The sequence below is a fragment of the Salvelinus fontinalis genome, chromosome 21, assembly GCF_029448725.1.
Source record: "Salvelinus fontinalis isolate EN_2023a chromosome 21, ASM2944872v1, whole genome shotgun sequence".
Taxonomy (NCBI): Eukaryota; Metazoa; Chordata; class Actinopteri; order Salmoniformes; family Salmonidae; genus Salvelinus; species Salvelinus fontinalis.
Genome location: NC_074685.1, coordinates 43094197 through 43118878, shown reverse-complemented (window position 1 = coordinate 43118878; position 24682 = coordinate 43094197). Strand labels below are relative to the sequence as shown.

Here is a 24682-nt window from a genome sequence, read left to right as displayed (position 1 = left end):
GGCTCTTCGCTGGCCATGGCAGAACACTGACATTCCTGTCTTGCAGGAAATCACGCACAGAACGAGCAGTATTCCTGGTGGCATTGTCATGCTGGAGGGTCATGTCAGGATGAGCCTGCAGGAAGGGTACCACATGAGGGAGGAGGATGTCCTCCCTGTAACGCACAGCATTGAGATTGCCTGCAATGACAACAAGCTCAATCCGATGATGATGTGACACACCGCCCCAGACCATGACGGACCCTCCACCTCCAAATCGATCCCGCTCCAGAGTACAGGCCTCGGTGTAACGCTCATACCTTCGACGATAAACGCGAATCCGACCATCACCCCTGGCGAGACAAAACCACAACTCGTCAGTGAAGAGCACCTTCTGCCAGTCCTGTCTGGTCCAGCAATGGTGGGTTTGTGCCCATAGGCGACGTTGTTGCCGGTGATGTCTGGTGAGGACCTGCCTTACAGCAGGCCTACAAGCTTCAGTCCAGTCTGATCCTGTGCAGGTGTTGTTACATGTGGTCTGCCACTGCGAGCACGATCAGCTGTCCGTTCTGTCTCCCTCTAGCGCTGTCTTAGGCGTCTCACAGTACGGACATTACAATTTATTGCCCTGACCACATCTGCAGTCCTCATGCCTCCTTGCAGCATGCCTAAGGTACATTCACGCAGATGAGCAGGGACACTGGGCATCTCTCTTTGGTATTTTCAGAGTCAGTAGGAAGGCCTCTTTAGTGTCCTAAGTTTTCATAACTGTGACCTTAATTGCCTACCGTCTGTAAGCTGTTAGTGTCTTAACGACCGTTCCACAGGTGCATGATCATTAATTGTTTATGGTTCATTGAACAAGCATGGGAAACAGTGTTTAAACCCTTTACAATGAAGATCTGTGAAGATATTTGGATTTTTACGAAATATCTTTGAAAGACAGGGCCCTGAAAAAGGGACGTTTCTTTATTTGCTAAGTTTATATATACAGTTGAAGTCGGAAGTTTACATACACCTTAGCCAAATACATTTAAACTCCGTTTTTCACAACTCCTGACATTTAATCCCCGTAAAAATTCCCTGTTTTAGATCAGTTAGGATTACCACTTTATTTTAAGAATGTGAAATGTCAGAATAATAGAATTATTTATTTCAGGTTTTATTTCTTTCATCACATTCCCAGTGGGTCAGAAGTTTACATACACACAATTAGTATTTGGTAGCATTGCCTTTAAATTGTTTAACTTGGGTCAAAAATTTCAGGTAGCCTTCAACAAGCTTCCCACAATAAGTTGGGTGAATTTTGTCCCATTCCTCCTGACAGAGCTGGTGTAACTGAGTCAGGTTTGTAGGCCTCCTTGCTCGCACATGCTTTTTCAGTTCTGCCCACAAATATTCTATGGGAGATTGAGGTCAGGGCTTTGTGATGGCCACTCCAATACCTTGACCTTGTTGTTCTTAAGCCATTTTGCCACAACTTTGGAAGTATGCTTGGGGTCATTGTCCATTTGGAAGACCCATTTGCGACCAAGCTTTAACTTCCTGACTGATGTCTTGAGATGTTGCTTCAATATATCCACATAATTTTCCTCCCTCATGATGCCATCTATTTTGTGAAGTGCACCAGTCCCTGCTGCAGCAATGGACCCCGACAACATGATGCCGCCACCTCCGTGCTTCACGGTTGGGATGGTGTTCTTCGGCTTGCAAGCCTCCCCCTTTCTCCTCCAAACATAACAATGGTCATTATGGCTAAACAGTTCTATTTTTGTTTCATCAGACCAGAGGACATTTCTCCAAAAAGTACGATCTTTGTCCCCATGTGCAGTTGCAAACAGTAGTCTGTCTTTTTTATGGCGGTTTTGGAGCACTGGCTTCTTCCTTGCCGAGCGGCCTTTCAGGTTATGTCGATATAGGACGTGTTTTACTGTGGATATAGATACTTTTGTACCTGTTTCGTCCAGCATCTTCACAAGGTCCTTTGCTGTTGTTCTGGGATTGATTTGCACTTTTCGCACCAAAGTACGTTCATCTCTAGGAGACAGAACGCATCTCCTGAGCGGTATGACGGCTGCGTGGTCCCATGGTGTTTATACTTGCGTACTATTGTTTGTACAGATGAACGTGGTACCTTCAGGCGTTTGGAAATTGCTCCCAAGGATGAACCAGACTTGTGGAGTTCTACAAAAAAATATATATATATTTTGATTTCCCCATGATGTCAATCAAAGAGGCACTGAGTTTGAAGGTAGGCCTTGAAATTCATCAACAGGTACAGCTCCAATTGACTCAAATTATGTAAATTAGCCTATCAGAATCTTCTAAAGTCATGACATCATTTTGTAGAATTTTCCAAGCTGTTTAGGCACAATCAATGTAGCGTATGTAAACTTCTGAACCACTGGAATTGTGATTAAGTGAATTATAAGTGAATTAATCTGTCTGTAAACAATTGTTGGAAAAATTACTTGTGTCATGCACAAATTATATGTCCTAACCGACTTGCCAAACGTATAGTTTGTTAACAAGAAATTTGTGGAGTGGTTGAAAAACGAGTTTCAATGAGTCCATCCTTTGTGCATGTAAACTTCCGACCATATATATTTTTTGTTGTTGAAAGATTTCTATAAAACAGTTTTTGCTTTGTCATTATGAGGTTTTATGTGTAGATTGATGAGGGGGGGAACTATTTAATCAATTTTAGAATAAGGCTGTAACGTAACAAAATATGGTAATAGTCAAGGGATCAAAATACTTTCCAAATGCACTGTATATATGTAGATTGTTTAATGCCTAAAATAAATACATGTAAAAAAATATTTAAAAAATTGGTTCCTGATCTTTCTTGTATCTCTCAGATATAAGACAGACACTTCAGAACAAATGTCCTATGGATATATTTGTTTTACTATCTATTTATCCACGTATGACTGTTAATCGTTGCGTTTCTATGGGCTAATAGCAGTAAGGCCAAATTCAATGTTTAATAAAATTATTTGTTTATATATATTTTTTGATACCTTATTAAGGCAGGGATCATCAACTAGATTCAGCTGTGGACCAATTCTTTCTTGACAGGATGGTCTTAGTGCCAGAACATAATTACGAATAAGAAGCCCAAACAGATATAATGTTTGACTAAAACAATCATTTCAAACCTTGTTTACATTTGTATACGATCACTTGTCTCTATTATGCATGGGAATACATGGGAATAGATTTCTTAAATGAATTAATAAAAAAATATATAGATATTGATTTTAGCATTTGCAAATTGGCTTAGTCTCGTAGTGAGGAGCCTATAGTTTGATAGCTAGATTCATTGGATCTGATTTCCTGGTGTTTTTACAGTCTTTTATGTCCAACAATGAAAAAAATACAAAAGTATATAAATGTTTTTATTTTTATTCAGAAAACTTGGGGGGCCAAATAAAACCAGTTTACGGGACGGCCAGTTGGGGAACCCTGCCTGTGATTCAAAATAAAATAGCTAAATGATCCTTGGTATGACCATCTTAAAACAATTCCATATGTTAGCTTAGATGTAAGGATTACGGCAATTAAAAGCACTGGGCCCCTACTGGATGCCAATGGTTCTGTGCCTGACCTAGATCCCTGGATTCCCTGCTTCCATCCTGCACGGAGAGGACAATGGATCCCTAGTGGTACCTGAGCGACATTAATGATCCAGTTTGCTTGGCTTTGCCCTGGGACTGGGTCATTAACACCGAATGGGAGGTGGTCACCAGGGTGACGGGGCGACCTGCCAGACTCAGCTGGGGAAAGCAGTCCATGACCTTTTGACAGTTTGGCAGATATTTCTCACTTTTCTCGTTCCTCGCAATCCTCCGCAGAGGGAGCATTTGTTCTGTTGTATTTTTTCCACTCAGTTGGGAAATAAGGACTGAAAATGTGACTAGATTTCTATTTATGACATTAAAATGACAAACAACCTTGTTTGTTGGAAGAAAACGTAAGTCACAAATCCAGTTCTTAAGAAAAAAATGGATCACACATGGCTCCTTAAACAATAACAGCATGGGTGTGCCGAGACTTGTCTTTCCTGTCCTTCCGAGCATTAAAAGCATTATTTTGCATTTGACTTAGATTCTCTCTCTTCCTGTATATCTTTCTCTTTCCCGATCTCTGATGATGAGTCAGTCGTAATCGCTTACTGGAGTCTGAGACCGGTGCCAACTGGCAAGCGACCTTAACCTCCTCTGCACTACCAATACAGCTGCATTAATAACCGTTGATTAGTTACAAATGACAACCGGGCCTGGTGCCATGATGTTGGGCACATGTTGAGAGAGATGCATGTGTAGTGGGGTGCTACTAAGTATTTAACTTGGCCATTGTGGTGGTGTTCAATTGAGGAATTAGCTACTTGGGCTTCAGACTTGGGCTTTAGCTCGGCAGGCTATGGCTCTCATGTAGCTGTTGTGCATTGTGCAACCTTTACACAGGGTTTGTCTTGGGTTCTACTTTGATACCCTCTGGCTGGGACATGTTTCGAAATTACAATTATTACACAGTAATCATGTATCAAAGTACATCTTCCTGTACATCTTAGAAATAAAATTCCAAGAAGGCAACTGCAGCAGTATATCTTCCCTGGACTTTCTCTTTTAAATCTTCTAAACTGATCAAATAAAGAAACACATCAACAAATAAATAATCATGGCAATGACAGCAGGGGGGACTCCAGGAGGTGACTTCCAGAAACGGTGCTCGTCTTCAACTCTCCTTTCATCTCTCCACAAGTGAAAAAAAAGCTCAAATGGGAGCGAGCAGCTAAGCAAGACGCAGAGCGCTAGCGACGACACTAATATGTGACATTGTGTCAGCTCCAGCCCCGTGCAGCTGTTTCCCCTTCTCCCGTCAGCTCGTAGCTCCACACACTCCAAGCCTCCCAAGAATGCCTGGGAAAGTTCTGAGGGGGGAGAACAGACGGGGGTCTCTCCGGATATCAATGGCTGAGGCACAGCCCTCTTACCACAGAGGAGGAGAAAAACAGCTTATTTTGCATGTTTTTCTTGCAAAACTTCTGTCTTGTCTTACATTTTAATTAGCATGCTTGGTTGATTTAGACTCATTTTCCGAGCAGTCAGACTCAGATATAAGAGGGGAAGTGACAGTGAAGAAGTGATAATTTGCATGGTAGGAAGTAGGTTTCAGATTGGAAGGAACCGGCAAGATTGGGTTGATTGAGCACGAGATCTTTTATCACATAATGATAATGTGTATCAAATCAGCAATACCATCTGAGGTAGGTAGCTATGGTCCATACCTCCATAAAGATACCTATACATTAATTAGTCTTTCTCCCTCCAGCAATCCTTCACTGGTCCATCATCCCCACACTCGTCCATTATACTGGATGATGTGCCGTCAACATCATCCAGTTTAAAGCCCACCTCCCGACCTTGTCACTCTGTGAACCGCATATATTCACCTTCTCTTACTATTATCACCTTGTGCATTTGATAACGTTAATGATATTATTGGCACTGCACTGGAAGAGCTGCACTGGAAGAGAGGGAAATAAAACTGCCCTTTCTCTACTAGCCATCGGATATTTCTGAATAAATGTACTGAAAATCATAGGAAATATTTCCTATCATGGCGTAGCATGATGTGTTGTTTTGACCGACAGGGGTTTGAACCTAGCTCATATGCGTGACTGTTTTGGCCCTATGAGCAAAAGCTTATGCATTAGTTCAGGGGGGCTTATGCAAGTCTTCAGGTTTAAGACAAGTTTACTCATCAAGTGAGCTTGGTTCACCAATCAACATAGTGATACATAGTGAAAAATGGGTCTTCGGTCATTCTTATGGTGAGGAGCTTGATACTTAAACCTGGCTAATACTAGACTAAACGGTTGTTTATAGACAAACGACACCAAAGTCAAATTTACATAATTACTTGCATGTTAGAGTTTTTCGTCATGAATCTTGTTCTGGAGGCAGCTCGACAGAGTTGTCACTAGCTGACACAGCCACCGTCATCAAATCAGATTTTAAACCTAACCCTAACCATAACTCGTAACCTTAACCACACTGCTAACTCTAATGCCTAACCCTAACCTTAAAGATAATTTTTGTTTCCATAAATTTTTACAGTATAGACAATGTTGACTTTGCAGCTGGCCTATCTAAGGGGAAATTGCTCACTTCTGCCTCCAGGACAAGACTCGTGACAATAAATTTCAACCTGCTCAATACTTGGTAATAAGGACATACATCTTTTGATCACTAAGTGTAGTTCAGTCCAGGATCAGTCTTAGGTTCCCTTTTGGTGGTTGTGTGTGTGAATTATATTCCACAAACCACAGATGTTATCAAATACATGTTGCTCTCATAACACTGATGAAGCAGATATTGACTTTAATAGGCTTGGGTACGTCGTCACGACTGAACTGGCCTGATTCTTCAGACACGCGGGTCCCTGTTGATCTGCTTGACGGAGGCCACATTTGTTTTTCCCATCCTCTTGCAGTTGCCAAAATTGTTGCGTTGGTATTTCACCTCTGACTCCAGGCCATAGTTTCGTCAATCACGCACACTGTCAGTGCCCAGTCTACAGTTTATTCAAATAACTGCGAGTGACTATGGGGTATTTTCGTGCCGTTTTGAATGACAGTGGCTTCCAGAAATGGCCTGTTCCATTTTAAGAACGCTGTCCTACACATGCCCTCACTGCATCCAGGGCCCAAGTGGGCCGAACCACGCGTACGGGTGAGTGGGGCGGGTGGAAGTGGGCGATATCCAATTACCAAAGAGCAATGAGTTAAAGTATGGGTGAGATGGTCTAAAAATACAAGCGTCTATATCGGGCCTCTTGGTCAATCCTTTTGCATTTATGTAGTGTTCTGTGTGACAGCTGCGTTGCGTCAGATTGTAAAAGCCATCAGTCCACGGCCTGCTTTCTATGAAAGAGACCCTACAAGAGGATTCTGCACTCACACAGGCTCAGAGTGGTTTCAGGCAGTTGAACGAAAGACACATATTTGGACTTTAGTTCCACCTATGAGCATCTGCAAATAGCAACAAATGTCAAAACTTTTTGGAGCAGCCATTTTGGTTCTCTGGATCAACACCAGACCAGTGCAAAACAAGGAGAGGTCACTTCCCAGTGAACTTTGATTACCTCCTAGCCTTTTCATAAGCATGATGCCTATGTATTGTAGCAGCCCATGGGAATTGCATGAAGGTCTCTGAAATGTGCATTGCATCTTGGCACGTCATGCCAATACTATTACAAACCAAAGGGTGAGAAGAGCTGTTCGCTTTCCACATGCTGGTGGTGTTAGACCCTTGTTGTAGCACTCACCACTAGCACCTGCCCGCAACGCAGCTGACACGTGACTAATTTTAGCGAGGTATTGGGCCTGGTATGCACACGCATCCTAACAACCTCCAAACAAACTTTACCCTCATACCCACCCTTCAGTGATTACCCCTGCTCTGGTAACACGCGTCATATTTGTTTATACCACCGCATCAATAACAAATAAACAGGAGCGCCATGACGTGCATCATACTCCGATTTCACTGTAAACAAATGGATCTCTCACATCGAAACCTGGACTAACATCTGGTTATAATTTTCTGTTTGTCGAAAAGGAGAACGTGTAATACAACCTGTTATTTTACACATCAGTAACACTGTTGTTTCACTTGTATTTTTTATTTTATTCAAACCACAAAGACCAGGGAGATTTACCAATGCCTCACAAAGAAGGGTAACTACTGGTAGATGGGGGGGGGGGATAAAAAAATTGCAGACATTGAATATCCCTTTGAGCATGATGAAGTTATTAATTACACTTTGGATGGTGTATCAATACACCCAATCACTACAAAGATACAGGTGTCCTTTCTAACTCAGTAGCTGGAGAGGAAGGAAACCACTCAGGGAGTTCACCATGAGGCTAATGATTACTTTAACACTGTTACAGAGGCTGTGATAGGAGAAAACTGAGGATGGATCAACAACATTGTAGTTACTCCACAATACAAACTAAGTGACAGAACGAAAACAAGGCACAAAAGCAATACTGCATAAAATGTGGCAAATCAATTAACTTTTTTTCCTGAATACAACGTGTTATGTTTGGGGCAGATCCAATGCAACACATTACTGAGTACCACTCTCCATATTTTCAAGCATAGTGGTGGCTGCATCATGTTATGGGTATGCATGTAATTGTTAAGAACTGGAATGTTTTTCAGGATAAAAAATAAGCAGAAGGGAGCAATGCACAGGCAAAATCCCAGAGGAAAACCTGGTTCAGTCTACTTGCCACCAATTCACCTTTTAGCAGGACAATAAAGTAAAACACAAGGCCAATTCTACACTGCAGTTCCTTACCAAGAAGACAGTGAATGCTCCTGAATGGCCAAGTTACAGTTTTGACTTAAATCTACTTGAAATCTATGACAAGACCTGAAAATGGTTGTCTAGCAATGATCAACAACCAATTTGACAGAGCTTGAATAATTTTCAAAAGAATTATGGGTAAATGTTGCACAATTCAGGTGTTGAAAGCTCTTGAAAACTTACCAAGAAAGACTCACTGCTGCAATCGCTGGCAAGGTGCTTCTACAAAGTATTGACTATGGGGTGTGAATACTTATGTAAATTAGATATTTCTGTATGTCATTCTCAATAAATTAGCAAAAATGTCTAAAACCTTGTTTTCACTTTGTCAATTTGGGGCATTGTATGTATATGGGTGAGAGGGAAAATATATTTAATACATTTTGTATACTGAATGTAACACAACAAAATGTGTAATAAGTCAAGGGGTACGGATACTTTCTGAAGGCACTGTCTTCTTGTGAAAGCCTTCCATATCAATTTAACTTTTTTAATTAGACTAAATACATTTACATTGTCAGAATATTCTAAATGTATAGCAGCTGTAAAAATAGAATTTGAGCGTGAGTTGAGAATAAAAAACAACGTTTCCGTACTTACTCTAGTAGTGTTGGTGTGGTAAACTGTCGCAACATATGTAACTACAGTGTTGTTGTCGAATTTGACCAACCTTGTTTTTGTCCAAAGCTGCCAGTCCGTACGGCAGCCAAACTGCCATACCCTGTAACTACAGTATTCTTTGACGAATGATTCCGCGCAAAATCTAGATTTATAACTTCTTTTTACAATTCTCCAGAACGCATGAGACACATGGAGACACTGGTAAACACTCCCTGAACGAAACAAAATATGCAACAGAAATGACAGCCGAGTCCCGCGCTACTTTGTAACTTTTGTCACCAAGTCAAGTGCTGGACTGTTTTCAAGTTTGCAACTATGTTGGCTACAATGAGAATGGTTCTAAAAAAGTAATGAATTCAACACGTTTGAGTATTTTACCTGATTTTGCTGAGTATTTTCTCTTCACGCTGACGTTTTGGAATAAGGAAGGTGTAAACAGAGTTACATTAATCCGTGTTGTGCAACTCCCCCTTCGACAGTTCTAAAGTTCTTTCTCTCTCTCTCTCTCTCCGTCGCTCTCTCTGTCCCGCGCCTCTTTTACTGTCGCATGCCACGAAGGCCACTCAAACGAATCTGACCACACTTATTCTTTTACCGGGAGGAGAAACTGTAGGAGGAAGGTCGCTCGTGCAGTCAATTCAATAGTCGAGGGCGCGAATCAACGTCACATGGACTGCATGTTTTTCGAAAATTGGGTCAAACGTCAAATAGCACAGAAACTCAACCCACTGCATATTACTGATGAATAGAGGAATAGGCTGCGAGAATATTTGACAATATAGCATTTCTATAGCCTACACAGTTTCATAAAGTTATGGCAAACAGTATATATTTTTGAACCACTATCACAAAACCCATTCTGCTTTTTTCCCCTTCAGAGTAGGCCTAATAGTTATACAGTCAGGGCACGTGAAGCATGGTCATGCACTTTCGATACAGATATAATTTAGCACCTACAAAGTTAATTTATGTAACTTCCATATCACACTTTTTTATCTTGATGATATACACCAAACATATTTCATGTATCAACTTGTATTGTTGTATTATTGTATGATCGTATAGGTTGTTTAGATTAGTCAATGTGACTGTTTTGAATTATGCATATAACGATTACTGTATAGACTATGTTCAGACATCTTTAAAACCAAAATGTTTAACCTTTTTTTAACTAGGCAAGTCAGTTAAGAACAAATTCTTATTTACAACGACGGCCTACCCCAGCCAAACCCGGATGACGCTGGGCCAATTGTGCCCGCCCTATGGGACTCACAAACACAGCCGGATGTGATTCAGCCTGAATTCAAACCAGGGACTGTAGTGTCGCCTCTTGCACTGAGATGCAGTGCCTTAGACCGCTGCGCCACTCGGGAGCAGGTCATTGGTTGAGAACTATGCAAGGAAGGATGGTTATCATAAAGTATCTTGTTTCAGCACTTCAGACTGAGGATAACCTGGCAAATATGTGTTGTCAGAGCTCACCTGATTGATTTTATTTGTTTATTTTAAAAGTGAAATTAAGGCAATAAAAATTTTGTTATACAACTCAATTTGACATTCTACATCAAGAATATCTACAAGAAATCTCTTTAATCTGTAATCTTGTGTGTTGACCTGCTTTATAGTACCTATTAGATGAACATAAAAAAATTATTAGGTCAAAATTACCGTACAATAACCCCAGTGTCCTTCGAGCCGACCAACAGATATACAGTCCATACTGTAATAAGCTGTGTAGTACAGAACATTCTGTAGTAGGCTATGCAGTGATAGACTGACATGTTAACTTCTCTCTGACTTTTAGCCAAGCAACAGTTAAAGGAAAGATACATTCTCATAAAGGAACTCTTGTTCAGAGATATAGTTGTGCTCTGGTGATTTGTGTAATGCCTTGTATGCCCTGGGGCTGTGCATGTTGTGAAACATATCCAGAAAAATTTGTAACATCGCACTGATTCGGAGGCCCACAGCTTTCGAGGCGAGTGGTAGGACAAGCAGACACTTGCTCATAATGTCTCTGACACAAGAATGAGTAACATGGCCTGCATTTCCTGTAGGACAGGGTTTCCTAAACTCGGACCTGGGGCCTCCCAGGGGTGCACAAAGCTTGATGATGAGATGATTATTTGAAATAGCTGGTCACTAATAATGTTTACATGCAATTTCACCCACTTTAAACGTACGGTATATACTGTATTCTATTCATGTCTTATCCCATATAACTACTGCTGTACACCTTTTATATTCGTATACTATCTTTACACTCCCCTTTACTTTTTCCACATTTTGTTACATTTACAGCCTTATTCTAAAATGTATATAAAAACAAAAAGTCCTCACCAATATACACACAATATCCCATAATGCCAAAGCGAAAACAGCTTTTTAGAAATGTTTGCAAATGTATAAGAAATTTAAAAAAGAAATACCTTATATACATACTGTAAGTATTCAGACCCTTTGCTATGAGACTTGAAATTGAGCTCAGGTGCATCTTGTTTCCATTGATCATCCTTGAGATGTTTCTACAACTTGATTGGAGTCCACTTGTGGTAAAGTCAATTGATTGGACATGATTTGGAAAGGTACACACCTGTCTATATAAGGTCCCACAGTTGACAGTGCATGTCAGAGCAAAAACCAAGCCATGAGGTCGAACGAATTGTCCATAGAGCTCCAAGACAGGATTGTGTCGAGGAACCAACACATTTCTGCAGCATTGAAGGTCCCCAACAACACAGTGGCCTCCATCATTCTTAAATGGAAGAAGTTTGGAACCACCAAGACTATTTCTAGAGCTGTCCACCCGGCCAAACTGAGCAATCAGGAAAGAAGGGCCTTGGTCAGGGAGGTGACCAAGAACCCGATGGTCACTCTGATAGAGCTCCATAGTTCCTCTGAGGAGATGGGAGAACTTTCCAGAATGACAACCATCTCTGCAGCACTCCACCATTCCACTCCAATCAGGCCTTTATGGTAGAGTGGCCAGACAGAAGCCACTCCTCAGTAAAAGGCACATAACAGCCCGCTTGGAGTTTGCCAAAAGGCACCTAAAGACTCTCAGACCATGAGAAACAAGATTCTCTGGTCTGATGAAACCAAGATTGAACTCTTTGACCTGAATGCCAAGCGTAAAATTTGATTTGATGTTAGTTTATGACAAATGACATAACACTATTGTGCTAATGGCAGCAATAAGGGTGACGTTGGTTCTTAAAATGTAAAAATGGCACTATGGTTTATGTCACTTGGCAAATTTAGCTGATTACACAGGTGTCACAGATTCAAAGCTTTCACATCAATCATGACAGATGCCATGGATGGATCGAAGTCCAATATGTTACCGTAATGTAGTTGGTTTGCGTGCTATCAGCCTAGTAGAGCCTACAGTTGCTGTCCTCGTGTTGAGTGTCTTGTCAACAACTAGACCTCTTCTGGCTGAATTCGCTCTCTCTTTCCCCTCCTTCTCTCCTCTCCTCATCTTCTCTCTTCCTCCTCCTCTCTCTTCCTCCTCTCTCTTCTCCCTCCTCTTTTCTCTCTCTTGCTCCTCCTCCTCCTCTCACTTCTCCCTCCTCTTCTCTCTTCCTCCTCTCTATTCCTCCCCCTCTCTCTCTTTTGCCCCTCTCGCTCTGTCCTTTCTCAAAATAACTAATGAAGCACACTCTGCTTCTAATCTGCTGCTGCTGCTTAAGGCAACACATGACTAAGCGCATGTGCTCACACACACACACACACACACACACACACACACACACACACACACACACACACACACACACACACACACACACACACACACACACACACACACACACACACACACACACACACACACACACACACACACACATCACTCTCTGATAGACTGTTGCCAAATGAAGCGGATGGCTTAGTTAGCGTTGCTACTACCTCCCTGAGGACTGAAGTACTGCCGCACCGAACCTAGAAATGCCTTGGTTTTTCTGGGTCAGTGGTATGATGAAGCCTCCATAAATTGTCTTTTCTTATGCGCATGATATCCAGGTCAAGTGGCGATTTTGAACATAATTATGTACCAAAACAGCATCCACGAAAGGCCTAATAACAACTCCTAACATCTCCACAAGAAAGGTCTTAGAATAATGTGAGTGATAACTTTACCATTAAAGGGCCCACATACACCCCCCTCTCCCTCTTCATATCATTGTCACAGGACCGCCATGCCTTGAAGCTGCCTTGGGTTCCAACCAGGACAAAATGGCATAAATGGGAAGACAGCAGGGTGATTCATCAAAACGAGGTAAGACGTGACTGCAGTAAGTATACACATCCAGTCCCAGCAGTTTTAAAAATTGATTAAGATCATGCCACCCCTGGTCTACATTTAACCCTGAAGGCAGAGATTCAATCCTCGCCTATGCAACTTTACGTTCCATGCTACAGTATATCCCTCTTCTATCTAATCCAACTGTGGATAAAATCTGTGGATAAAATCGCAAAATGTATATATTTTTCCAACAAAACTTGACTGTTGACATATGTCACCTTTATGTCCAGTGTTTATATAATGTGATTTGTGTGTTTATTACACTGTAACAGTGATCTCTTTTCCCCTTCATAGTTTTCCCCACCATACAGGTCTTGGATCACATAAAGTATGGTAAGTTTCATAGATGTTTGGTAGTGTTCTTGGGAACAAACTGACTCCAGTAAAGGGTTTATTTTAGAGGTGAATGATACATACATGTAGTCTGACAGATCAGCCTAACCCATATTTCCTGTAGCCTTACAAGTGTTTTGCTCACATTGTCTTCGTCAAGGCTTGTCTCAGGTGGCTCACTATCGCCATCTTTGCCTCACCAAGAAATATTGTAATATATTGCTAGATACCTGGTTCTCCTTTTTCTCTCAGCATAGCGGTATTATAATTCAACAGTGTTCTTAAAACATTTCATATTCTAACTTAGTTTTCCCCTTTTGTGGACATGATCAATCAGAATGGTTGCTAGGCATTTTGATAACAAACTATTCTCAGGGTCATACAGCACAACTGAGATGCTCACTTACAGTAACTGCATGCTTCTACATCTGCATTGCTTGCTGTTTGGGGTTTTAGGCTGGGTTTCTGTATAGCACATTGTGACATCTGCTGATGTAAAAAGGGCTTTATTAATAAATGTGTATTGTTTAAAGATATTCTCTGGTACTGGCGTTGACCGGGGCAGCTCTAGCAGGGCAGAAATTTGATGAATTGACTTGTTGGAAAGGTGGCATCCTATGACGAGGCCAGTTTGAAAGTCACTGAGCTCTTCAGTAAGACCATTCTACTGCCAATGATTGTCTATGGAGATTGCATGGCTGTGTGCTCGATTTTATACACCTGTCAGCAACGGGTGTGGCTGAAAGTTGAATCCACTAATGTGAAGGGGGTCCACATACCTTTGTATATATAGTGTATTTGCCAGGGGGCTAGGGTCAGTCTGTCATATCAGTCTGTGCATTTCTCGTGTCTTCAAATCAAATCAAATTGTATTTGTCACATACATGTGTTTAGCAGATGGTATTGCGGGTGTAGTGAAATGCTTGTGTTTCTAGCTCCAACAGTGCAATAATATCTAACAAGTAATATCTAACAATACACACACTCTAAAGTAAAGGAATGGAATTAGAATATATATTTGGATGAGCAATGTCAGAGCGGCATAGACTAAGATACAGTAGAATAGGATAGAATACAGTATATATATATGAGATGAGTAATGCTGTTACGTTCCCCAGTTTCTGTGTTGTATTTGAGTGTGTGTGTTTCAGGAGATAGATTCCTGAAAACTCCCCAAGCAGCTGATTGGTCGACCCCAGGCTAATTGATGATTGGAGAGCTGACCCCGCCCCCTCCTCAAGAAGCAGCTGACTCTAATCACCATTGCCACCTGAAGATATAAAAGCCAGTGTTATGTTCAGAAATGATTGGAGGTTAGAGGGAGATTGAATGTTTTGGAGGAAAGATTAGAGGGAGATTGAATGTTTTGGAGGAAAGATTAGAGGGAGATTGAATGTTTTGGAGGAAAGATTAGAGGGAGATTGAATGTTTTGGAGGAAAGATTAGAGGGAGATTGAATGTTTTGGAGGAAAGATTAGAGGGAGATTGAATGTTTTGGAGGAAAGATTAGAGGGAGATTGAATGTTTTGGAGAAAAGATTAGAGGGAGATTGAATGTTTTGGAGAAAAGATTAGAGGGAGATTGAATGTTTTGGAGAAAAGATTAGAGGGAGATTGAATGTTTTGGAGAAAAGATTAGAGGGAGATTGAATGTTTTGGAGAAAAGATTAGAGGGAGAATGAATGTTTTGGAGAAAAGATTAGAGGGAGATTGAATGTTTTGGAGAAAAGATTAGAGGGAGATTGAATGTTTTGGAGAAAAGATTAGAGGGAGATTGAATGTTTTGGAGAAAAGATTAGAGGGAGATTGAATGTTTTGGAGAAAAGATTAGAGGGAGATTGAATGTTTTGGAGAAAAGATTAGAGGGAGATTGAATGTTTTGGAGAAAAGATTAGAGGGAGATTGAATGTTTTGGAGAAAAGATTAGAGGGAGATTGAATGTTTTGGAGAAAAGATTAGAGGGAGATTGAATGTTTTGGAGAAAAGATTAGAGGGAGATTGAATGTTTTGGAGAAAAGATTAGAGGGAGATTGAATGTTTTGGAGAAAAGATTAGAGGGAGATTGAATGTTTTGGAGAAATCATTAGAAAGAGCTCTGTGTTTTGTTGCTTTGTCAAAGCTTCTGGCCTGAGTTAGTTTACTCAGTTTTGTTGTAAAGTGTTTGTGAAATTGTTAATAATTATTCTGTTTCATTTGTTCCCAGGGGGGAAGGGGAAGGCGCTTAGGCAAGAGGCCTGAGGGCATACATATACCCGTAGTATATTCAATGTCTAGGCACACTAGGTAAGATCTGGGCGGACCACCCCCTGTATTTTGGTTAGGGCACCAGGTGGTGCTAAGTTAGGTAAGTTAAGTGGGTAGGCAGGTTAGATAGGAGAGGGGGAGCTTTGATATTTACTTTCTTTCCTTTGGTTCCGTCCAGCCCCTTTTCCCCATATTACCGTGTAGGAAATAAATCCTAGTAAACGCTAAATTCTGCCTTTGTCGTCCTTTCTTGCACCTACGGTCCATACCTCTTTTGCTTCACGGAGAGTTGAGTTGCAGCAGGGAGTTGCGTTCCCTCTTTATAGAGGCGTGCGTAACAAATGCAAAATAGGTCAACATTATTAAAGTGACTATTGTTCCATTATTAAAGTGGCTTTCAAGTCTATGTATATAGGGCAGCAGCCTCTAATGTGCTATTTAACAGTCTGATGGCCTACAGATAGAAGCTGTTTTTCAGTCTCTCGGTCCCAGCGTTGATGCATCTGCACTGACCTCGCCTTATGGATGATAGCAAGGTGAATAGGCAGTGGCTCGGGTGGTTGTTGTCCTTGATGATTTTTTTGGCCTTCATGTGACATCGGGTGCTGTAGGTGTCCTGGAGGGCAGGTAGCTTGCCCCCGGTGATGCGTTGCGCAAACCACACCACCCTCTGGGGAGCCCTGCGGTTATGGGCGGTGTTGTTGCCATACCAGGCGTTGATACAGCCCACAGGATGCTCTTAATTGTGCATCTGTAAAAGTTTGTGAGGGTTTTAGGTGCCAAGCCACATTTATTCAGCCTCCTGAGGTTGAAGAGGCGCTGTTGCGCCTTCTTCCCCACACTGTCTGTGTGGGTGGACCATTTCAATTTGTCAGTGATGTGTATGCTGAGGAACTTGAAGCTTTCAACCTTGTGGATAGGGGGGTGCTCCCTCTGCTGTTTCCTGAAGTTCACGATCAGCTCCTTAGTTTTGTTGACGTTGGGTAAGAGGTTTTTTTCCTGGCACCACACTCCCAGGGCCCTCACTTCCTCCCTGTAGGCTCTCGTCATTGTTGGTAATCAGGCCTACTACTGTTGTGTCGTCTGCAAACTTGATGATTGAGTTGGAGGCGTGCATGGCCACGCAGTCATGGGTGAACAGGGAGTACAGGAGGGGGCTGATCATGCATCCTTGTGGGGCCCCAGTGTTGAGGATCAGTGAAGTGGAGTTTTTTTTTCCTACCTTCACCACCCGGGGGCGGCACGTCAGGAAGTACAGGACCCAGTTGGACAGGGCGGTGTTCAGACCCAGGGTCTCAAGCTTAATGATGAGCTTGGAGGGTACTATGATGTTGAATGCTGAGCTATAGTCAATAAACAGCATTCTTACATAGGTTTTCCTCTTGTCCAGATGAGATATGGCAATTTTCAATGCGATGGCGATTGCATCGTCTGTGGATCTATTGGGGCGGTGTCACGCCCTGACCTTAGAGATCCTTTTTATGTCTCTATTTTGGTTTGGTCAGGGCATGAGTTGGGGTGGGCATTTTATGTCTGGTGTTTCTATGTTTTCTTTTTCTGTGTGTTTGGCCGGGTGTGGTTCTCAATCAGAGGCAGCTGTCTAATGTTATCTCTGATTGAGAACCATACTTAGGTAGCCTTTTTCCACCTGTTTGTTGTGTGTAGTTGTTTTCTGTTTTGTGTTGTTGCACCAGACAGAACTGTTTCGTTCACTCTCTTTGTTGTTTTTGTTGTTTCAGTGTTCAGGTTATTTTATTAAATTACAATGAACACTTACCACGCTGCGTTTTGGTCACCTTCTTTCCAGGACAATCGTTACAGGCGGTAAGCAAATTGAAGTGGGTCTAGGGTGTCAGGTAAGGTACAGGTGATAGGATCCTTGACTAGTCTCTCAAATCACTTCATAATGACAGAAGTGAGTGCTACGGGGCGATAGTCATTTAGTGCAGTTACCTTTGCTTTCTTGGGTACAAGAACAATGATGGACAGCTTGAAGCATGTGGGGACAACAGACTGGGATAGGGAGAGATTTAATATGTCCGTAAACACTCCAGCCAGCTGGTCTGCGCATGCTCTGAGGACACGGCTAGGGATGTCATCTGGGCCGGCAGCCTTGCGAGGGTTAACACGCTTAAATGTCTTACTCACGCCGGCCATGGAGAAGGAGAGCCCACAGTCCTTGGTAGCGGCCCAGTCGGTGGCACTGTGTTATCCTCAAAGCGGGCGAAGAAGGTGTTGAGCTTGTCCAGAAGAAAGATGTCGCTGTCCGCGATGTGGCTGGTTTTCCCTCTGTAGTCCGTGATTGTCTGTAGACACTGCCACATACGTCTCGTGTCTGAGCCGCAATTGCGGCTCCACTTTTTCTCTATACTGACGTTTTGCCTGTTTGATTGCCTTACGGAGGGAATGACTACACTGTTTCTATTCGGCCATATTCCCAGTCACCTTGCCATGGTTAAATGTGATGGTTTGCGCAGTTTTGCGCAAATGCTGCCATCTATCGACAGTTTCTGGTTAGGGTAAGTTTTAATAGTCACAGTGGGTACAACATCTCCTATATACCTCCTGATAAACTCAGTCACCAGTGTATTCGTCTATGTTGTTCTCAGAGGCTACCCAGAACATATGCAAAATGGAGTCGTGATCTGATTTGCCGAAGGGAGGGCGGGGGAGGGTCTGTAGGCATCCCGGAAGTTGGAGTAGCAATGGTCGAGTGTTTTAGCAGCGCGAGTGCTACAGTCAATGTGTTGATAGAACTTCGGGTAACATTTTCTTCAAATTTGTTTTGTTAAAATCCAAAGATACAACAAATGCGGCCTCAGGATATGTGGTTTCCAGTTTGCATAAAGTCCATTGAAGTTCTTTGAGGGCCGTCGTAGTATCGGCTTGAGGGAGAATATACACGGCTGTGACTATAAAAGAAGAGAATTCTCTTTGGAGGTAATACGGTCAGCATATGATTGTGAGGTATTCTAGGTCGGGTGAACAAAAGGACTTGAGTTCCTGTATGTTATCACAATCACACCATGAGTAGTTCATCATGAAACATACACCCCTGCCCTTCTTCTTCCCGGAGAGATATTTATTCCTGTCTGTGCGATGAACTGAGAACCCAACTGGCTGAATGGAGAGAGCCATGTTTCCGTGAAATAGACTATGTTACAATCCCTGATGTCTCTCTGAATGGAAATCCTCTCCCTAAGCTTGTCAACTTTATTATCCAGAGACTGAACATTAGCGAGTAATATACTCGGAAGCGGTGGGTGGTGTGCGCGCCTCCTGAGTCAGACTAGAAGTCCACTCCGTGTACCTCTTTTCCACCTGTGGTGTTTTGGAACAGCCTCTGGAATCAGTACAATTGCCCTGGAGGGTTCGAACATAGGATCCGATTCGTAAAGTCGTATTCCTTTTCGTAATGCTGGTAATGCTTGTGAGTTATATCGTCACTCTGATATCCAAAAGTTCTTCCCGGCAGTATGTAATAACACAAAAAAATGTATGCGCTAATAATGCAAGAAATAACACATAAAAAACAAACTACTGCAAAGTTTCTTAAGAGCTAGAAGCACTGCAGCCCTGTCCGTCGGCGGCATTTTCCACTTATCTGGTGTCCTGTGTGAGCTTAGGTATGCTCCACCCCCCTCCCCCCACCGCACCTGCTGTCTCGACCTCTGAATGCTCGGCTATGAAAAGCTAACTGACATTTACTCCTGAGGTGCTGACCTGTTGGACCCTCTATAGCCACTGTGATTATTATTTGACCCTGCTGGTCATCTATGAACATTTGAACATCTTCAAGAAGGTACTTTTGTCAACTTTTTAGCCAGTAGTTCTGAAAGTAGCTTTCACGAGCCAAAAGTGGTCCCCGAACATTGCGTACTAAGTCACATATGTAAATACACTGCTCAAAAAAATAAAGGGGACACTTAAACAACACAATGTAACTCCAAGTCAATCACACTTCTGCGAAATCAAACTGTCCACTTAGGAAGCAACACTGATTGACAATAAATTTCACATGCTGTTGTGCAAATGGAATAGACAAAAGGTGGAAATTATAGGCAATTAGTAAGACACCCCCAAAAAAGGAATGGTTCTGCAGGTGGTGACCACAGACCACTTCTCAGTTCCTATGCTTCCTGGCTGATGTTTTGGTCACTTTTGAATGCTGCCGGTGCTTTCACTCTAGTGGTAGCATGAGACGGAGTCTACAACCCACACAAGTGGCTCAGGTAGTGCAGTTCATCCAGGATGGCACATCAATGCGAGCTGTGGCAAAAAGGTTTGCTGTGTCTGTCAGCGTAGAGTCCAGAGCATGGAGGCGCTACCAGGAGACAGGCCAGTACATCAGGAGACGTGGAGGAGGCCGTAGGAGGGCAACAACCGAGCAGCGGGACCGCTACCTCCGCCTTTGTGCAAGGAGGTGCACTGCCAGAGCCCTGCAAAATGACCTCCAGCAGGCCACAAATGTGCATGTGTCAGCATATGGTCTCACAAGGGGTCTGAGGATCTCATCTCGGTACCTAATGGCAGTCAGGCTACCTCTGGTGAGCACATGGAGGGCTGTGCGGCCCCACAAAGAAATGCCACCCCACACCATGACTGACCCACCGCCAAACCGGTCATGCTGGAGGATGTTGCAGGCAGCAGAACGTTCTCCACGGTGTCTCCAGACTCTGTCACGTCTGTCACATGTGCTCATGTGCTCAGTGTGAACCTGCTTTCATCTGTGAACTGCACAGGGCGCCAGTGGCGAATTTGCCAATCTTGGTGTTCTCTGGCAAATGCCAAACGTCCTGCACGGTGTTGGGCTGTAAGCACAACCCCCACCTGTGGACGTCGGGCCCTCATACCACCCTCATGGAGTCTGTTTCTGACCGTTTGAGCAGACACATGCACATTTGTGGCCTGCTGGAGGTCATTTTGCAGGGCTCTGGCAGTGCACCTCCTTGCACAAAGGCGGAGGAAGCGGTCCTGCTGCTGGGTTGTTGCCCTCCTACGGCCTCCTCCACGTCTCCTGATGTACTGGCTTGTCTCCTGGTAGCGCCTCCATGCTCTGGACACTACGCTGACAGACACAGCAAACCTTTTTGCCACAGCTCGCATTGATGTGCCATCCTGGATGAACTGCACTACCTGAGCCACTTGTGTGGGTTGTAGACTCCGTCTCATGCTACCACTAGAGTGAAAGCACCGCCAGCATTCAAAAGTGACCAAAACATCAGCCAGGAAGCATAGGAACTGAGAAGTGGTCTGTGGTCACCACCTGCAGAACCACTCCTTTATTGGGGGTGTCTTGCTAATTGCCTATAATTTCCACCTTTTGTCTATTCCATTTGCACAACAGCATGTGAAATTTATTGTCAATCAGTGTTGCTTCCTAAGTGGACAGTTTGATTTCACAGAAGTGTGATTGACTTGGAGTTACATTGTGTTGTTTAAGTGTTCCCTTTATTTTTTTGAGCAGTGTATATGTTCACCATTTCTTTGCTCTCTCACTCTTCAGTTTGTGCATCTTGCTAGCTGTCACTCAATTGGTGAGGGGCTGAAGCTCATTGGCTGGAGCTCAAATTGCTAGGGGGCAGGCCCGTGTGTGAGAAAATGTAGGGGAAATGGTGCTGCACAGGTTCCAGAAAACAGCCGCATTCAATCTAGGAATTTCGTGGCTAATTGAGGTAAGACAGTGATTCTGCTTATAGATTATGCATGTATGAACTACACCTTGACACATCCAGCCCAAATCGGGAGGTTTTAAAAAGACTTGCTAATCGCCAAAATTCGGGAGCACGTCTTTAATTGCAGGGTTACACTGGAACTATTTACATCCGTGCATTCACAGTGTCAACTAGATCAATCGCTGGGAAATAAAACCTTACACCATACGGCATGAATACTGTATTCAGAATAGCGGATCACATTGTATCGTTTAATTACATGTATCCACTGTCTGGAACCAAAACAACATGTATGAAAACACAAGCATATGTTCAGAGAAGCTCCTTCAGTTATGTTAGGCCATCTTCAGCGGCTCCAGCAGCAATAGCCCCCTCTTTTCTCTCTTTTCTTCCTCTCTTTCCATCTCTCCATTAATCCAGAGATGTTGGTATCTCTTTCCAGTTCAGAGAGAGGGTGAAAAACAACAAGCTATTTGATGAATGTAATGTCCCCTAGCCTCTGTCCCTCTAGGAAAGGCCCACTGGTTTTGTTAAGAGCCTTGCTGTCAGATCTAAAAGGTTCCTGCATGTTTAGGTCCAGGGGGAGCTATTTTCGGTGTGCGTGCAGCCCAAAGCCTGAGTGTAATAAAACAACATGGCATTTAAGGTGTCTCTGTGCATTTGGTGCTTGTAAATGGAGAATAAACATAGGGCCTGAATCAAGCGGGAACCATTGTTTCCTTAATACTCACTTCGGGGACTCCGTTAGCTGAGACACACTATTCAGGTTGTACTGTGGGTAATATAACAATAAAAAAATCTGATGTGTTTTAACAACAGCCAGCTTGAATTATGGTGTACATGACAGGTTCATTACTAGGAGATTTCAGCTTATTTGCCTTGAAGCCTGTTCAAAACAGCAACATATTGGACAGATTTGCAATTAGTGCTCCAAAATTGTAAAAATACAAAATGCTGCAAGAACCATACTACCCTACAAAGGCAAAACGCAGGAACTACGAATTTGATCAGAAATCTTTGATCTGTTGTAATGGCCAGGTATATTATCTGATTAATGAGGTATTTTTCCTGACACAAGAACAAGCCAGTTGATCAGAATACAGTACATTCGGAAAGTATTCAGACCTTTTGACATTTTCCCCCCCAAAATGACATTACAGCCTTATTCTAAAATTGATTAAATAGTTTTTTTTCTTAATCAATCTACACACAATACCCCTCAATGACAAAGCAAAAACAGGTTTGTTGAAAATTTTGCTAATAAAAAAAAAAAGTTTGAAAAATATCACATTTTCATAGGCATTCTGACCCTTTACTAAGTACTTTGTTGAAGCCACCTTTGGCAGAAACTACAGCCTCGAGTCTTCTTGGGAATGACGCTACAAGCTTGCACATCTGTATTTGGGGAGTTTCTCCCATTCTTCTCTGCAGATCCTCTCAAGTTCTGTCAGCTTGGATGGAGACCGTCGCTGCACAGCTATTTTCAGGTCTCTCCAGAGATGTTCGATCGGGTTCAAGTCCGGGCTCTGGCTGGGCCACTCAAGGACATTCAGAGACTTGTCCCGAAGCCAAATCAGAGTTGTCTTGGCTGTGTGCTTAGGGTTGTTGTCCTGTTGGAAGGTGAACATGCACCCTAGTTGTAAACGTGTACGCTGGGAGTTGGGAAGCAAGTTCAGGGAGTGTATTTAATATATAAATGAACATAGAAACAAAACAAGAAATGCGGGTAGCGTACAGACATGACCACTGGAACAGAAACAATAACGCCTAGGGAAAGAACAAAAGGGAGTGACATATACAGGGAAGGTAATCAGGCAGGTGATTGAGTCCAGGTGAGTCTGATGAGGCGCTGATGCGCGTAACGATGGTGGCAGGTGTAGGTAATAATGAGCAACCTGACGACCTCGAGCACCGTAGAGGGAGTATACATGACACCAGTCTGAGGTCCTGAGCACTCTGGAGCAGGTTATCATCAAGGATCTCTCTGTACTTTGCTCCGTTCATCTTTCCCTCGATCCTGACTAGTCTGCCAGTCCCTGCTGCTGAAAAACGCTGCCACCACCATGTTCACCGTAGTGATGGTGCCAGGTTTCCTCCAGATGTGACACCTGGCATTAAGGCCACAGAGTTGAATCTTGGTTTCATCAGACCAGATAATCTTGTTTCTCATGGTCTGAGAGTCCTTCAGGTTGCTTTTGGTAAACTCCTAGCGAGCTGTCATGTGATTGGGGGAGTGCTACAGACATGGTTGTCCTTCTGGAAGGTTCTCCCATCTCCACTGAAGAACTCTAGAGTGACCATCGGGTTCTTGGTCACCTCCCTGACAAAGGCCCCTCTCACCCGATTATTCAGTTTGGCTAGGCGGCCAGCTCTAGGAAGAGTCTTTTATGGTTCCAAACTTCTTTCATTTAAGAATTATGGAGGCCACTGTGTTGTTGGGGACCTTCAATGCTGCAGACATTTTTTTTTACCCTTCCCCAGATCTGTCCCTCTACACAATCCTGCCTCGGAGCTCTACGGACAATTCCTTCGAGCTCATGGCTTGGTTTTTGCTCTGACATGCACTGTCAACTGTTGGACCTTATATAGACAGGTGTGTGCCTTTCCAAATCATGTCCAATCAATTGAAATTACCACAGGTGGACTCCAATCAAGTTGTAGAAACATCTCAAGGATGATCAATGGAAACAGGATGCACCTCAGCTGAATTTTGAGTCTCATAGCAAATAATCTGAATACTTATGTGAATAAGGTATTTCTGTTTTAAATTTTTTATACATTTGCAAACATTTCTAAAAAGCTGTTTTCGCTTTGTCATTATAGGATATTGTGTGTAGATTGGTGAGGACAATTTTTTGTTTAATCAATTTTAAATTAAGGCTGTAATGTTACAAAATGTGGAAAAAGTCAAGGGGTCTGAGTACTTTCCAAATGCACTGTATATCCTGGAGTATCAGAAACTGCTGTCTGTTGTCGTGGAAAATTGAAAGATTATGTTATAATGCTTGTATTGCATTATAATGGTTGTTTTATTCGACAGAATAGAGTATTCTGTTAACTATTGTGTGTGTGTTCTACTGAGGATGGGCCTCTATGAGGTAATACTGACAGAGGAGATTTACGATGTCTTTGGGTGATAA

At 42.7% G+C, this 24682-nt stretch overlaps 1 protein-coding gene and 1 long non-coding RNA gene across 4 annotated transcripts in view; one reads left to right on the top strand and one right to left on the bottom strand.

Annotated features, from left to right (window-relative positions):
* Window positions 1-9657, bottom strand: part of LOC129818956 (serine/threonine-protein kinase Nek6-like) — an 85076-nt gene extending 75419 nt beyond the window's left edge. For 2 of the 3 annotated variants that reach the window (XM_055875343.1, XM_055875341.1), the window contains exon 1: window positions 9364-9657. The gene's annotated coding sequence lies outside the window, so the exon portion shown is untranslated. Of the gene's footprint in view, window positions 1-9034; window positions 9236-9363 lie in introns of those variants that run through there. The other variant, XM_055875342.1, reaches the window with a different exon arrangement.
* LOC129818958 (uncharacterized) overlaps window positions 1-16075 on the top strand; it is a 33924-nt gene extending 17849 nt beyond the window's left edge. The window contains exons 2-4 of the long non-coding RNA XR_008753988.1: window positions 13178-13264; window positions 13586-13624; window positions 14776-16075. This is a non-coding gene — a long non-coding RNA (uncharacterized LOC129818958). The remainder of the gene's footprint in view (window positions 1-13177; window positions 13265-13585; window positions 13625-14775) is intronic.
* The last annotated feature ends 8607 nt before the right edge of the window (window positions 16076-24682 follow it).